This window comes from Felis catus, chromosome B4 (genome assembly GCF_018350175.1).
Source record: "Felis catus isolate Fca126 chromosome B4, F.catus_Fca126_mat1.0, whole genome shotgun sequence".
Taxonomy (NCBI): Eukaryota; Metazoa; Chordata; class Mammalia; order Carnivora; family Felidae; genus Felis; species Felis catus.
In genome coordinates, this window is record NC_058374.1 from 123341090 (window position 1) to 123356611 (window position 15522).

Consider the following 15522-nt stretch of genomic DNA (forward strand, 5'->3'; position numbering starts at 1 on the left):
TGCTGTTGTTATTATCATTAGTCTTTCTGTCTTTCCTGACTCTTTAAAAACAGGCACCTGAAAACAATTTTGGTATTTCTAGTTCCACAATAAATTTCTTTTTGCTTCTCTCCAAATATTCCTGCTCTTGAAGTGAATCGCTGTACTTATCAGTATATATGGCTCCTGTATCACATTGCACCTGTGGCTTGGCAGGTCTCTCTGAGCCTGATAACTTCACTGGTTGTGTAATCATGGCCTTTTTTCACATGAAGATCTTTCCAGGTGAATGTCCTGACCTGCTCCAACTTGACCCAGCTCTAGATACCAAGGACCATCAGGCTGAAGTCAGTATCACCATGGCCCCTTTCCAAAGGGAATTACATCTGGCAAGGGGTTAGAAGCTGGCTCTTCACCTGTCAATCATGCATATATTTAGCCTTACTTCCCTAAACCTGAATCACAGGGTACCTGGAGAATCACTGGAAAATTTTGGGTTTCCCCAAAGTGAGGCTTTTCGCATTAGTCTCCTCTTTGGGGCTCAGACCACAAATCTCTAGTCCCTGATTTGTACAGTAGTCACCTCTGGAAGCTGCGTGGATCCTATTTGAACCCACTGAAATCCTGACATTTTTGCCTCTTGCATCTCCTGCTTAGCTATTGGCTTGGTTCCTGCTTCAATCCCACGGATTCTGCTGGAAGAAATATGCTATCCTTTACCCACCAGTGACCAAAATCTCTTGTTGCATTTCTTCCACTCACTGGATGAGATGTTAGCACTTGATTTCAATAATCACTTAGTAAGCATCATCTTTGGGCTCAAGCACTGAACAGAACAAAAATATAAACGACACTTCTTCTTGAAGAACTTTCCGAGTCACAGGACAAACAGGCAGCAAAGCGGGGGGAAGTGTTATAGATGGAGGTATGAAGAAAAGTAAGCTAGAAACAGAAAGAAGCATTTAACAAACTCTCCCTGAGGGTATGTACGTGTGTGTGTTGGGGGGTATGTGTGTGTGGGAATATGTAAGTGCTTCTAAACAGCTCTCTCTTGAAATTGAATTCTAAATAATTTCCATGTTTTAAATTGTGTCCATGTTCACATGTGTATACATGTCTTTATTGAGGAGTGAGGGAGAGACAGTGAGGAGAACCAGGAAATGATTATTATGGTGGATACTTCATGCTTTTATTCTCTACACTGGAAGTGTTTAAACATAATTAAAAACGGTTCTCAGTTTTTTATGGGGCTGAAACCAATAGCAACATGTCAGAAAAAATGGGAAAGCCAAGAGGCTGAAATGCAAGACTCCAGTGCAGCAATCCAGGCTTGGGTGGCGGACACTCTGGTTTTCTTCCAGCCCACGGGCCACACCTTTGAGCCTCCTTTGTTGGGTATTCTTCATCTTCCTGGCCCTTCAATTTTGGAGCGCCCCAGATTTGCACTCTTAAAGCTCTCCTCTTCTCTATCTACACTTATGCCCTTATTTCACGACTTTCCATGACCTACCATTTGGTGATTCCAAACCACATGCTCCACAGTTTCCCTTGGATATCTAGACATACACGTAGCCAGATGAAAAGCCGACATTTTGGTATTTCTCCAAATCTTGCTTTTTCTCCGTTCGGTGGCTCAGGGCCAGTCTTGACGCTTCTTTTTCACACTCTTTCCCAGCAAGTTGGCTCTTTTTTCAAAATCTGACCACTTCAAAATTTGACTTCCCTCATGCCCTAGAGCAAGCTCCCATCAGGCTCTCACTACCCTCCCTCAACTCGCCAGCCCTCCTTTCCCCACAGGTACGTGGCCTGCTCTCTACATAGCTGTCAGAGCGATCATCTTATTTTATTTTTTATGTTTATTTATTTATTTAGAGAGAGAGAGAGAGTGCAAGCAGGGGAGGGGCAGAGAGAGAGGTAGGGAGAACCCTAAGCAGGCCCTGTGCTGTCAGCACAGAGCCCAACATGGGGCTTGAACTCACAAACCGTGAGATCATGACCTGAGCCTAAATCAAGAGTTGGACGCTGAACTGACTGAGCCACTCAGGCACCCCAGAGTGATCATTTTTAAAATGGAAGTCAAATCGTGTTGCTGTCTTGCTCGAACCCCCCCACTGATTGTCTATCTCGGTAGAATCCAAGATTTATCATTGTCCTCAATGAGGTCCTACATGAACTGCCCCCTGCTATCTGTCTGTCCTTATCTTCACTTCCTTTCTATCACTCAATTTATACCTAATGCATTCAATTGAATGCAGTGTTTGCCATTGCTTTGTCAACTACGGAGGATGTGAATATGAATTGGCTCCTTGCCCTCAGATAACTGACAGTCTCATTGAGATGATAAAATATTTCAACACCTGAGCATATTTTAGAGATCATCTAACTCTTTCAATCCAGAGAGGTGAGACGACTCTCTGGAGACTGCACATCAGGGTGCACACTCTGATCTTTTTACCCAATACTCTTCCCACCATGCTATATTTGCTCTCTATGTTATACATTCATGCCACACAGATCTCCATAGTGTTCCTAGAATATACCAAGGACATTCTCTCCTGGAGCTTCTATGATGGCTGTTCTCTTTTCAAGACAACTATAGCCACCTGCTCACTCTCACTTCATTGAGATTTCTGCTTAAATATTACCTACTCAGAGGGGCCACTAAAATGGCAGCCTTCCGATACCATCTATTCACTTACCTTGTTCAATTTTTCTTCGTATGACTTACCACTACTTGAAGTTATGTATACACTTAAGTCTGTGTTCATTTATTGGCCTTTATCCATCTTCCTTTCCTAGAGAGTGAGTTCTATGAGAATAGAGAAATTGTCAGCCTTGTTCACCGTATTTGTTGAATGAAGGACTGGATGAGCAAATAAAAGAACAGATAGATAGGTATGAGAAGTTCAAAAAGGATAAGGAAAGGATGAGCCAGAAGTGAGGGATGTTATGAACACATACTTTATTATCCCTTCTGAGGGGATCTAAGAAGCCAAAGGCAAAGGAGCGGTCTAAGAAATTTTGAGTCTCAGGCATTGGGAGAAGAGTACTTTTAAAAAGTTTAGGAGTTGGGGGGCGCCTGGGTGGCGCAGTCGGTTAAGCGTCCGACTTCAGCCAGGTCACGATCTCGCGGTCCGTGAGTTCGAGCCCCGCGTCGGGCTCTGGGCTGATGGCTCAGAGCCTGGAGCCTGTTTCTGATTCTGTGTCTCCCTCTCTCTCTGCCCCTCCCCCGTTCATGCTCTGCCTCTCTCTGTCCCAAAAATAAATAAACGTTGAAAAAATAAATAAATAAATAAAAAAGTTTAGGAGTTGGGAAATAGAATAAGTGCTAGGGAGAGAAGTTCAGAAATTATTTGAGAGGCAGTGATATTGAAGACTGGGGTTATGCTACGATTTCAGGCTGGAGAACAAAAAGACTGGAGAAAAGCACAAGGTCAAAGATTAATCCTTGGGGCTCACTCATGCCTAGGGTTGGGAAGAAGAGGTAGGACTTCCTTTCTTCTTCTCTCTAGTTGGTATCTCGGGACTAGAGAATGTACCTAACTACAGATGAGTTGGTTGACGGGCCAGGGACGACAAAAGGAGCCCGGTGAGAAGGACACACAAAGGCCATGGTGGTGGGAAATACTCAGAGAGGAAATGTCAAAGGCCAATGTTTCTGTGTTGAACACTACAGGGCCATGAAACAAGGAAAGGGCTGGTTTGGGCCACCAGAATGAATTATCATGTAAAGACAGGGCAGAATGGAGACTCCAGAGGTGAAGATCAGGTTGGGCCAAGCCTATTTCTAAGAATGAGCATCACTCATTCATTCATTCATTCATTTCCCAAATTTTAGGCAGGAGAGAGGCTACTAAAATTCATGAATAAGCTAGGTCTCCTGCCCTCAAGGGTGTCCCAGTGTGTGATTGCAAGAACAACAGAAGAGAGTAATATGAATGAAGTAGGGCATTTTGAGGAGCTGAGTATAGAAGTAATGAAGCAGTGAAGTTAAGAAAGCCTAGTGAGCAAGTAACTGGTGATGTAATTAAGGGCCAAGATGGTGGGAAGAAGTTGACAGAATGAACGAGAGATGAGCAGCCTATGGTTGTAAGGACAGTGATGGTGATAACAATCATATTTCCCAGAAATATCAGTTCCCTTTTGTCTGGTTCCTTTTCCACCTCCCCCCATGTCCTACTCATTCTTCATGTTATGTGTGATGGATAATATTCCCCCTTTATTTATGGATGAGGAAGAGGAGGCTCAGATAAGCAAAGGACTCGCCTAAAAGTTAACGGTCCCCAAGCCAGTTCTAAGTTGGGAGGTGATATTTCACTGCAGTTTCATGCAGCAAATCCACAAAGTCCTCTGCCAACACCATTTATTTCCTAATAAACCATACCAAGATTTTATTGGCCTGTTTCAAGGATAGCCTTACAAAATCTTTCCAACGGTTTTAGTGTTTTCTTTTTTTCCTGGAATTTTATCCAAAAAAAGAACATGGTGTAATAGCCCAATTCTAAAGCTAACATCAGCCTCCTTGGTGCCTAGATTCTGAGTTTCATCAAATGGATCTCTTGAACTCACACCCTATGTTAATAATTAAAGTTCCCACCACATAATTTCCATGGGTGTTTTTGTTTGTATTGCCCAATAATTGATGTCCAGGGACAGAGCTTCCCCCAAACAAGGCTTTGAAGTGTGTGTCCTCTTCTCTCCAGGAACAAAATAGTCCTTTGGGGAAATTAGCACCATAATGGCTGTGAAAGATAATCCAGTCCAGGTTCTTCAAATTACAAACTGAACCTAAGGTTACCAAAGATTTTTGCAACATTCTCAAGGTTCTGCGACTGTTTGAGCATTTTATTAAATCCATACATGTGTAGTTTTGCATTTTTATTGGCACCTATATGCCCAGAACATAAAAATCATGAAGTATAATTGATCAGGGATTACATGGTTTAACACCCTCGTTTAATAAAGTAGGAGACAGAGTGATGAGGCTAAGTGATGAGTCTGATTTCACATGGGGAATCCGTGAAAGCTGAAATCCAGACCTCCCCATTCCCTCTCTGGAAGTTTGGTATAGGATAATTCTTCTCTAAATACGCTCCACGGACACCTTCTTGTGTTAAAGAATATCAGCTTCCCACTCTGGACTTAACTGCATGGTGATTTCTGGTAATCGCTCAGGAGACTGAAAGCCTGTGCCTGAGAACCTTCTGAACCTTGACATTACCATTTTCTCGTGCAGGTTTGAGTACCTCAAGCTATGAGAAAGCAAATCTTAGCTCTCTCCCAGATCTTAGACCTTTAGGGGAAAGCAATCCAAGAGTCTTTGTAACTTTCATTAGATTTCCACCCCTTGTTCTTTTTCTCCCATCAATAGCATCCATTAAACAAGTGCTCCTTCTGTCTTTAAAGCCCATTTCCTGTGATTCTGTCTTGTGCCAAAAGAAGGCAACAGGGGGACATCTGGGGGGGGGGGCTGAGTCATTGAGGGTCCAACTCTTGGTTTTGGCTCATGTCATGATCTCACAGTTTCATGAGTTGGAGCCCTGTGTTTGGCTCTGCACTGATAGCACGGAGTCTGCTTGGGATTCTTTCTCTCCCTCTCTTTCTGCCCTCCCTGCACTGCGCTGTCTCTGTCTCTGTCTCTCTCAAAAATAAATAAGCTTGGGGCGCCTGGGTGGCGCAGTCGGTTAAGCGTCCGACTTCAGCCAGGTCACGATCTTGCGGTCCGCGAGTTCGAGCCCCGCGTCGGGCTCTGGGCTGACGGCTCAGAGCCTGGAGCCTGTTTCCGATTCTGTGTCTCCCTCTCTCTCTGCCCCTCCCCCGTTCGTGCTCTGTCTCTCTCTGTCCCAAAAATAAATAAACGTTGAAAAAAAAAATTAAAAAAAAATAAATAAACTTAAAAACAAAAGAAGGCAACAAAGGTTGGCAACGCTTGTTCCTCATTTCTTCTGCCTCCTGGTCACTGTCATTGCTCCTTCTCCACTTTGGTCTCATGACCAGTGGCGTCCTCTCAGCATGCCCTACCTACCCTATGGTTTCATTGCAGGAACTCCCAAATGCTCACTCCTACCCTGCCTATGGTAGATATTCACCGATTTGGGAAGCAAATGAAAAGAGATGATGAATTTGAGTCAAGGAGAACATTCTATCTGCATTTCCAAATGCTTTCACTGTTTTCCTTTCTGTTGGATGATACACTTTGGGGAACCAGGTAAATATTTTCAAATATACATTTGTAAAAAAAGTGGCTGAGCACACGTGTTTTGGAGACAGACTACCCACATTCATAGAGGTAACTCTGGGATTCACCACTTTCTATCCCGTGACCTTGGGCAAGTCGTTGTTTCAATAAACCTCAGTTTCCCGTCTCTCAAATAGAGAAGTTACCAACCACATTTTAAGCTTGTTGTGTAAATGAGATAAGAAAGCAGTTCAGCAGAGGGCCCGACATATGGTAACTGGTTAATAATTAGTGAGGTCCCAATTCACATATCTGGCCCTGTCCTAGGGCTTTACGTGTGTCATTTAAGTCTTACAACAACTCTTTGTGGTATCACTATCATCTGCATTTGCAGATGCAAATGCATCTGCAATGAGGAAACTGAGGCACAGGGAGATGTACAACAGACCTAAATTCTTGAAGCCATAGTGGCAGAACCAGGATTTCAGGCTCTCAGGCTCCAGAATCTGTGTTCTTGACACATATTTTGTACTTCCTGGAAACAAAGTCTACTCTGGTAACTACACGGGAAGAGTACATGTAAATCTCTCAGGACTCAGGTGCCAGTAAGAAACCGCCACCCTTCATTCATACCGGAAAATGGCATGATGCCTCCCAAGAAGGAAACAAATGTAGCAGCCTGGTCCCTAGAAAATCAAGCCCAGCTTCTGACATACTATGCCCCCTGATGTTTGGTGAGGTGCCTCTATTCCTAAGGTAAAATGAGCCTCCATAAAGAAAGAACCAGGATGCTGTCCACAATATAAAGCATATTAGGATCCTCGACCAAAAGTCGTCCCTAAGCATCCAGCTATAGCTACCAAAGGGAAAACCAATCTTCTTACCCTATATTTTCCTTTCTGGCTCCAGTTTTCCAGAGGGCTAAAGAAAGGTCAGCATTCCCCAGGGGCTAACACTATCTGAATAATTTTTGGAGACAAAGCTTCAGAAAGAGGATAGCAGTCCCCAAAGAGGAAAGAAACATCTTTTAAAGCACAGAGCTGCCACCGTGAGATATCCAGCGACTCACTCAGAAAACCCTCAGGAAAAACTGATTTTCTTGTACAAGCAATCAGATAATAAGACTCCTTTAAGAAGCACGGAATAGTTAAATTCATCACCATAATTTAATTGTACAGGTTATTAAAGAGCAGTTTGCCTCCTCTCTCTCTCCGGCGCTGCTTTTGTGTATTAAACTCAGACTAATCAAATTGGGGATTCCAAGAGTACTGTATTAGTCATCCCCATCCCTTTTAATTTGTTTAATGGCCTCCTGTGTGTGTGTGTGTGTGTGTGTGTGTGTGTGTGTGTGCGCGTGCATGTGTGTGTGTGCATGTGTGTGTGTGTTCTGACTGGCTGTGCATCGTTTAGCCTTACCATGACATGTAAATAAAGAATGGATAGGGAAACTTTTGCAGAAAAGAATAAAGCGTGTCTCCGTCCTAACATTGCATTTGATGCTTGAATCATTCATGGGACGTGTCCTGCAAGCAATGGTGCTTATTATTTCTGCTTAGCGGTCTCCAGACACAGGAGAAGAGAGAGGGCGAAGAAAGGAAGGAAGGAAGAAAGAAAAGGAGTCTGAATTTACACTCACCGCTTCAAAAGCTCTTTTGTACTCAGCCAACTTCTCCTGGCTGAAGATGCAGTATTTGCCAAAAAGTCGCCTGCAAGAAAGCACACAACAAAACTAGAAAACAGTCCATTAAGGGACCCCTTTTCTGCTCACCCCCACCTTCTTTTAACAATTTTCCTTTTACATGAAGGACATATTTTTAGAAAGCGGCACTCGGTGCTGGACAATGCCGACTGGGATTAGAAAATATTCACCTCGTTAGCGAAGTTTTGAGCTCATTTTGGCTGTTTGGGTCAATTGTCTTTTCACCTGGCTCGGGCCACCAAGTCAACGTGAACTAAGAATAGGGAGTTATTTAGCATGTAGAACCCGTCGGAGAGCAAGCCTCTCGGAGCGGTGGTCTGAGGGGAGTGAGAATGGCTGTCTTGTTTGAGTCGTTGTTTTTAGCTCCTCTTACACATTCAGACTTTCTGTCCATTCAGACAGAGAGGCCACGTGTCCAAAACCTGAAAGGGGCTAGTGCTTTAGAGCAACTTGGTTCAAGTCGCCTTTTCGCCTGTAGGATATTCCGTGTGGACAGTTCAGGGAATTTTTCTAGCCGGTTCAGGGAATTTTCTCAAACATGAGTGTTGTAAAATGTTCATATAGTCACACGGGTGCTGAAACACCAGCATAGGTTGTGGGGGGGGGTGGGAGGGTAGGAAGGAGGAGAAAGTGGAAAGAGACAAAGAGTGATCAGTAACTTCTTCCATCCCAGGCTGCACAGACACCTGCTGAAAAGTCACAAGTCTAGTGAAATGACTGGTTGAATGTTTTGGTCTCCGATGCCAACTGGCTGACTTTTCCGATGAACTGACCAGTTGTTTTGGCATCTTTCAGGAACAACTCTGGTTCAATCTGAATTATTTAGAAGTAATTATCCCATTGGTGGATTCTCAAGGCCTTTCTATTTCCTTCCTGGGCACCTGCTTTTTTGGTCCATTTTAATACTAATTAGTACCCCCAACCTAGGGAAGGGTAGTTCGGTTTACTTCAACAAACACTTTATTGAACATTTGTCATGTGCCAAGCACTCCTCTAGCTTCTGGAGATAGAAAAATAAAAAAAGAGGTGGTTGCTGCCATCCACAAGTTTGGGATTTAATGAGAGACAGACATGATTTCAAAGCAATGCCACAAAAAGAAATGTAGAGTGGCCTGGGATTGTGTGGAGGAAGCTTTAGCACAGTCTGGGCTCTTGGGAATGGCTTTTCAAGAAGGCAGAGACTGGGCTGAGTTTTAAAGGATATAGAGTAATAAACCAGTTAGTGAAGAATGAGAAAGGAATCCCGGGAAGAGGGAACCACATAAAGAAAGACAAAGAAGCATAAAATAGTGAGATTCACAGCACACTAAATTGGAGCATAAAATGTGAAGACAGAAACATAGGAGATGGGGCAGAGAAGTAGGATAGGAGACCAAGCTTTAGAGAGTCTTGCCACCATTTGAAAACCTCTGTGCTTCATCTCAAGGGCATCAGGGAGCCACTGAAAGGCTAAAGCAAGGGTGTGAAGGGGATCAGATCTTTGTATAAATCTTTAGTCAGATCTTTGGACTTGAATAAGATGAGAAAGTTGTTAGCAGACTGTGACAACCATTCAGGGGAGAGGGGATGACGTTCAGAATTCAGGTTGGGTTACAGGAGAAGATTCGTGTTCGTAAAGTGTGTGGCAGGTAAAATTGGCAGGATCAGGGGATAGGGAGAAGCTGGGACCATCCCAACATTTCTGGAATTATCTGGACAACATTAACTGGACAAGTGCTGTTGACCAGCAGAAGGCACTCAGAAAAGATGGTCTGAAGGTGGAGGAGAGAAGTGACTAAGAAGCATGGTGAATTCGGGTGCCCACTGGCATCGTGGGCAAAGGGCAGTCAGGCATGGGCACAGCGAGCTTCCAAAAGTCTTTGACTGAAACCATGTATTCCGAAAAAGGCCAATATCTCCCCCCGGGGGGGTGGGGGGTGAAAACTTATTCCTTGTGGGAGGTGGCAAAAATACTTAAATATTACCGTGGTTTGTATCCCCTCATAGGACCACAGTATCAAAACATATAATTTCATGGCAGGGGATGAGAAGGTAGGTGGTGAGTAAGAAAAAAAAAATATATATATATATATATATATATATCCCCCAAAGCTCCTTGAGCCAAAGGTTGACCAAGGCTAACTTAAACTGTGATTTTACTGTAGGGTATTAAAAGCTGAAAAAGAGTTGACTTCAATGGCTAAAATTTGAATCTGGTTTGCTTCTTGAAGTGGCAATTCCGGGACTCCTACCTCCTAGGATACTGATTCAGAATTCCATTTGAGTGGAGCCCAGGAATCTGCATTTTAAATAAACTAATTGCTTCTTATACGCTGCCCTAACCAATTAAAAAATACAGGGATCTGAGCCAGGAGTAGGAGGCAGTATCCTGATGGTGGTATGAAATTGAAAGAAGAAGAAACAGTGCAGAAGCACCAGAATCCCATAGGTAGAATTTGAGAACATGGATTTCACTTTCCAAACCCGAGAGTGGGCAACCCATCACTCTTCATAAAAGAAGAAAGGCAGAGATAGAGGAAGTTCTGGCAATGTTGCTGTGGTCATTTCAGCTTAAAACATCAGGGGCCTGTGTAAATTGGAAAGGAGGAGTTAATCCACTGGCAGACATTGGTCTTCATGGCAGGGGGTGGGGTGCTGGGCAGCTGGATTTGTTCTACATAAACCATGAGAGTGTCAGCATGGAGTTCTTCATTCACCTAGCAAACTCTACTCTGTACCAAGTGCTGCCTCAGCTTTGAAATTGTATAATATCCATCAGAAACTCATAAAAGAAAAAGCATCTATGGAGATTGCCTGAAGATATACAATCGATCCATGTATCCACCTGTCAATGAAGCTAACCCATCATCTCTTGTGCTCTTGTCTCTATCCTCTTCCCCTTTCATTTGGGCTGCTAAAAAAGAGTCAGAATTACCTCCAGTAGCAAGAAGAAGGGACTCAATATTAGGTGTGTTTTTACTAGCCTTGTTCTTACTTCCACTTTATGCCCTTAAATAAAAAGTAAACCAGGGCCCCTGCATTTATGGCTCGTTAAGGGACTTGTAAATGAGGTTAAGGCATTATGTTATCTGGAAATTACCAGCTGAGCAGGGATTAGTTATCTGATTGACCCATTCAAGCTTAGGCCAAAACTGCATAGAAACAGATATGAAATAGATAATTCTAAAGAAAATGGCATGGGGAAGGGCAGAGCAGGAATACTTAGGTCAAAAGAACCATATTCTACCCACTTCCTATCCATGTTATAGCATTAGATGTATCGGTTAAGGGTTTTTGTTTTGTTTTGTTTTGTTTTGTTTTGCTAATGCTTATCTATTGGGGTGGGGGGGGAGAGGCAAGGAGAAAAGGAGACACAGCATCCTAAGTGGGCTCTGCATGGACAGCAGAGAGCCCAATATGGGGCTTGAACTCAAGAACTATGAGATCATGACCTGAGCCAAAGTCAGGCGTTCAACCTACTGAGCCACCCAGCTGCCCCTTGACTAAGGGTTTCTTAGGCCAAGTGGTGATTCCATTGAATTGGTTCAAGAATAGGCACTTAGCCTCAATTCATCCAGTGAGAAAAAAGCAGACATTACCCAAAGTGTGAAGGGAAGAGAGAATCTTCCTTTCTTTCACCTGATTTGGTAGTGATTTGGTGTGAGATTTGGAGCTACCAAAGCCACTTTGCTGCCATGATTCCTTTTCTTCTGGTAAGACTATCCTGAATTTCCTTTGGAAATCCACCCCTCGCATCCATAAATGTGTGTTGGGTGGGATCAATCTCATCTTCATGTCCAAAAAGGTTGAGTTGGATTTTCTGTCAGTTGCCAAAAATAGTCCTAATTAATACATAGTTCCAAAGACAGAGTAAGAGGGGCAAAGGGTGGCTCAGTTGGTAAAGTGCCTGAATCTTGATCTCGGCTCAGGTCATGATCTCATGGTTCTTGAGCTTGAGCCCTGCATCAGGCTGTGAGCTGACAGCATGGAGCCTGGCTGGGATTCTCTCTCTCTTTCCCTCTATCTGCCTCTCCCTCACTCATGCTCACTCTCTCTCTCTCTCTCTCTCTCTCTCTCTCTCTCTCTCTGTCTCTCCAAAAAAAATAAATAAATAAAAATAAAAAATACAGAGTAAGAAACATAAGATAAAGGCAAGACTCGGGGTGTCTGGGTGGATCAGTCCTTTAAGCCTCTGACTCTTGCTTTCCACTCAGGTCATGATCTCTCAGTTTCATTAAGTTTGAGCCCCACATTGGGCTCTGTGCTGACAGTGTGGAACCTGCTTGGTATTCTCTCTTTCCCTCTCTCTGCTCCCCACTACTCACACTGTCTGTGTATCTCTCAAAATAAATAAACTTAAAAAAAAAAAAAGATAAAGGCAAGACTGGAGTTAATACATGAAATGCATCCAGTTGCTTCAGGTAGGTCACCAGTTTGGGTCTGATCTTTTTAGCAGTCAATACAAAAGCAGAAATATGGACAGCTGTTGTTATAGACTGAATGTGTCCCCTCAAATTCTGTATGTTGGAATCCTAATCTCCAATGTGATACTATTTGCAGGTAGGGACTTCGGGAGGTAATTAGGCCATGAGGGTTGAGACCTCATGAATGGGATTAGTGCCCTTATAAAATTAAAAGATGTCTCATACAGCTCTATTTCCCCTTCCACCTGTGAAGGCGCAGCAAGAAGGCAGCCATCTGTGAACTAGGACATGGTCCATCACCAGACACCCAACATGCTGGCACCTTGATCTTAGACATACAAGCTTCCAGAACTGTGAGAAATAAATTTCTATTGTGTATAAGCCACCCAGTCCACAGTATTCTCTGAGAGCAGCCTGAATGAAGTGAGACAGTGTCTATAGATTAAAACAAGCCAGATGCTAAGAAAAAGAGCAACGATTCCTAGAAACAACAATCTAAGAAACACTTCTCCCCTGGGTCTTCATATGGAGAACATTATTTAATACGGTAAACAATATCTTCAATAATATCCTTACAATAAATAAAATTAGTTTCGTGTGCCTGTTTGTGTTTTCATAACCTCCCGTAGTGTATGCTGAAGGCACCACAACCAAATATAATTTAGTAAAAATAACTCTACCAGGGTTTAAAATCTAGCTTTCTTTAGCCCTCAATTAATGCGGGGAAATGTTTCTGATTCTCTGGAGTAATGAATTCCTGTAGATCCTTGGGAGAGTCCCAATGACCCCTGGAGCCCTGTCTGAAACTCACAAGAATGACAGATAAGTGAAAAAGGATCTGTGTCCCCCAGTATTCTTTAACTAGAGTCCCTGCTTGCATCTGTTTACATATTTCACTTAGAGAAAGAGAGAGAGGGAGGGAGAAAGAGAGAGATCTTTACTAAAGAGTTTTTGAACAAATGAACACAATTTTTTTAAGAACCAGTGACCTGGAGAAATGCATAGTCTACCCATTATTCAGATCCTTACAAATATTGTTCTCTCCATGATTTTTAAGTGTACAGGGACAAAGGATTCGAGATGGTGTATCCTGAAAATACCTAAAGGGAAAATCTGGAAAGAATAAACTGCATATTATTTGCTTAGCTTTTCCATTTCTCCTCTTCAGAGACAGCTCCTCACAGGAAGTTCCTTGCCTTTCTATGCCATAAGTCTTACTCGGGTTGCTCTAATGTGGGGAGCATTGCTTATATGGCTTATATCTGTGGATAAATATAAATATTCTATCCACCTTATATAAGATGGATAAATCTGTCTACTTCTGGGGTTCAGTTAGCAGGCTTAGTTATCTCAAACTAAACTATTTCCTTTAACTTAGCCTTCATCTGTAATGAAGGACAGAAGGTAAAACCCATAGTAAGTGGGGACTAAACGATTCAGCCATAAGATATACAGCCAGCTAATGAGGACACTGATGGATTAATTGGTGAGCTTGAGTAGCTAGCTGGCCAACAGTTCTCATGCCCCAGTTTGTGACTAAAATCTATCCTGGCCCCACCCCATTGAGAAATGATCGACTCAAAATTTTGCAGCTGGCTGGGATTGGATAGTGGCAGCAGCTCCAGACTTTCCCACCTATTTGATACCTGCTTTTTTATAATGCTTCAAGTATATTGGATCAGGAGAATTCTAGAGATATGCAGATACACCCCCTACCTCCCCATGTTTCAAGATGGGCTTACCTGAAGTTACCTTACTTGGCTCTGACCTCCCTTCCACATCCCCCCCTCCCTTCTTCTTGAGAAAGACAGCTGGACAGACCCCAATCTCTAATCCTGCATGATCACAAGGCATGCTATAACAGAATTTTTCTTATACCTCCCTTAGTTCTCCATTTCTTTACTTTCTCGATATGGTTCAGAACCCAGGCAGTGAAAAGAATATTTACCAGGCCCCTGAAAAGGCTACTAAGAAAATGTTGACTTCTTGTTGTGATTGAAACCACACAGGTTAATCTTACCCAAACTTGTAAAATCTTGGGCAATTAAAGCTCGTAATTACTTTATAAAGAACTTCCTGTCCAGGTTGATTAGTTGGAAACCATGGTTTTCTCATATCCTTTCTTGAAACTGAGATGGACATTTATCTTTGCAGATGGAACCCCTTCCCAGGACAAGGATACATAAATGAGAAATCACCAATGGCAACACTGCAGTACAAAGACAGGTTGAGTTTCTCAAACATGAGAGCATGGACACTCCCATGCTGACTAGTATGTGATAATTACAAAACGAAGGGCAAAGTTGCTTGGTGTCAGTGACTCTCAACCTTGGGGGCTACAGCACAGGCAAGTGTAACCAGAGTCTACAGAAAATTGAGACGTACCTCTAGGCAAGATGAGCACCCGACCTCTCAGGCCAGAGAACGGCAAAGGGGTAGGGGGGAATAGCAGGAATTTGTTTTTGGTAGGAAGGATACTATTGAGGGAAAGACCCCCTGAAGATGAGCTCACCTTCTCCCTTAAACTAAAATAGCATGATGATGAAATCACTCCTTCAGCTGGTAAAACCCACCAGATGCACAGGTCCAATTCCAACTTGAAGGCATAGCTTCAGCCTCTGCCATCTTAAATTCATGCCTACATTCTTGGCCCTGAGAGATGCATAGGGGAAAGAGGAATTAGCACTTTGGAATATGTTAGGGTCAATGGTCTTACTAATGTCCAATGAGATGGCTCTACAGCACTGCTGGGAGTCGCTGCCCTGAATGACATAGCTCTCAAAAGGTTATGGATAGACCCTAAAACTCTCAACTTCCTTAAATAATCCCATTATAAAACCATCAGTCCATGAACTCATCTAAACCCTTTTGGATCTGTTCATTTTTCTAGACTACATCTGACAGATTTTCTTTACAGCCTCCTGCTAAGGGTTAATTTTTCTTTTCCTTTTAACTATTCCGGTGATCATGCCTTCTAAAAAGAGATTTCAACTTTAAACACTTAGCTGAATTGGAATGGCATCTGTATGTTTTTGCATGTTGATTTGTCTTTTTTTTTTTTCTGTTTAAATAACTAGCATCATTTCCTTATGGATCCAGTGGCCAAAGAAAGTTAAAAGAACTTGAAGTTAAAATGAAGGCAAACTTATCTCTTTGCAAAAAACAAAACAGAACAAAACAAACAACAACAACAGCAACAACAACAACAAAAGTTTCTCTTTCCAGATACTCAAAATGTTTTTTTAAGGAAAGAATAGTACCAG

At 42.7% G+C, this 15522-nt stretch overlaps 1 long non-coding RNA gene across 1 annotated transcript; it reads right to left on the bottom strand.

Annotated features, from left to right (window-relative positions):
- Window positions 1–2664: 2664 nt before the first annotated feature.
- Window positions 2665–15181, bottom strand: LOC123386843. Its single transcript, XR_006601286.1, has 3 exons — window positions 14772–15181; window positions 7794–7863; window positions 2665–2788 (listed from the first exon to the last, which is right to left on the bottom strand). It is a non-coding gene; the product is annotated as an uncharacterized LOC123386843 (long non-coding RNA).
- Window positions 15182–15522: the final 341 nt, after the last annotated feature.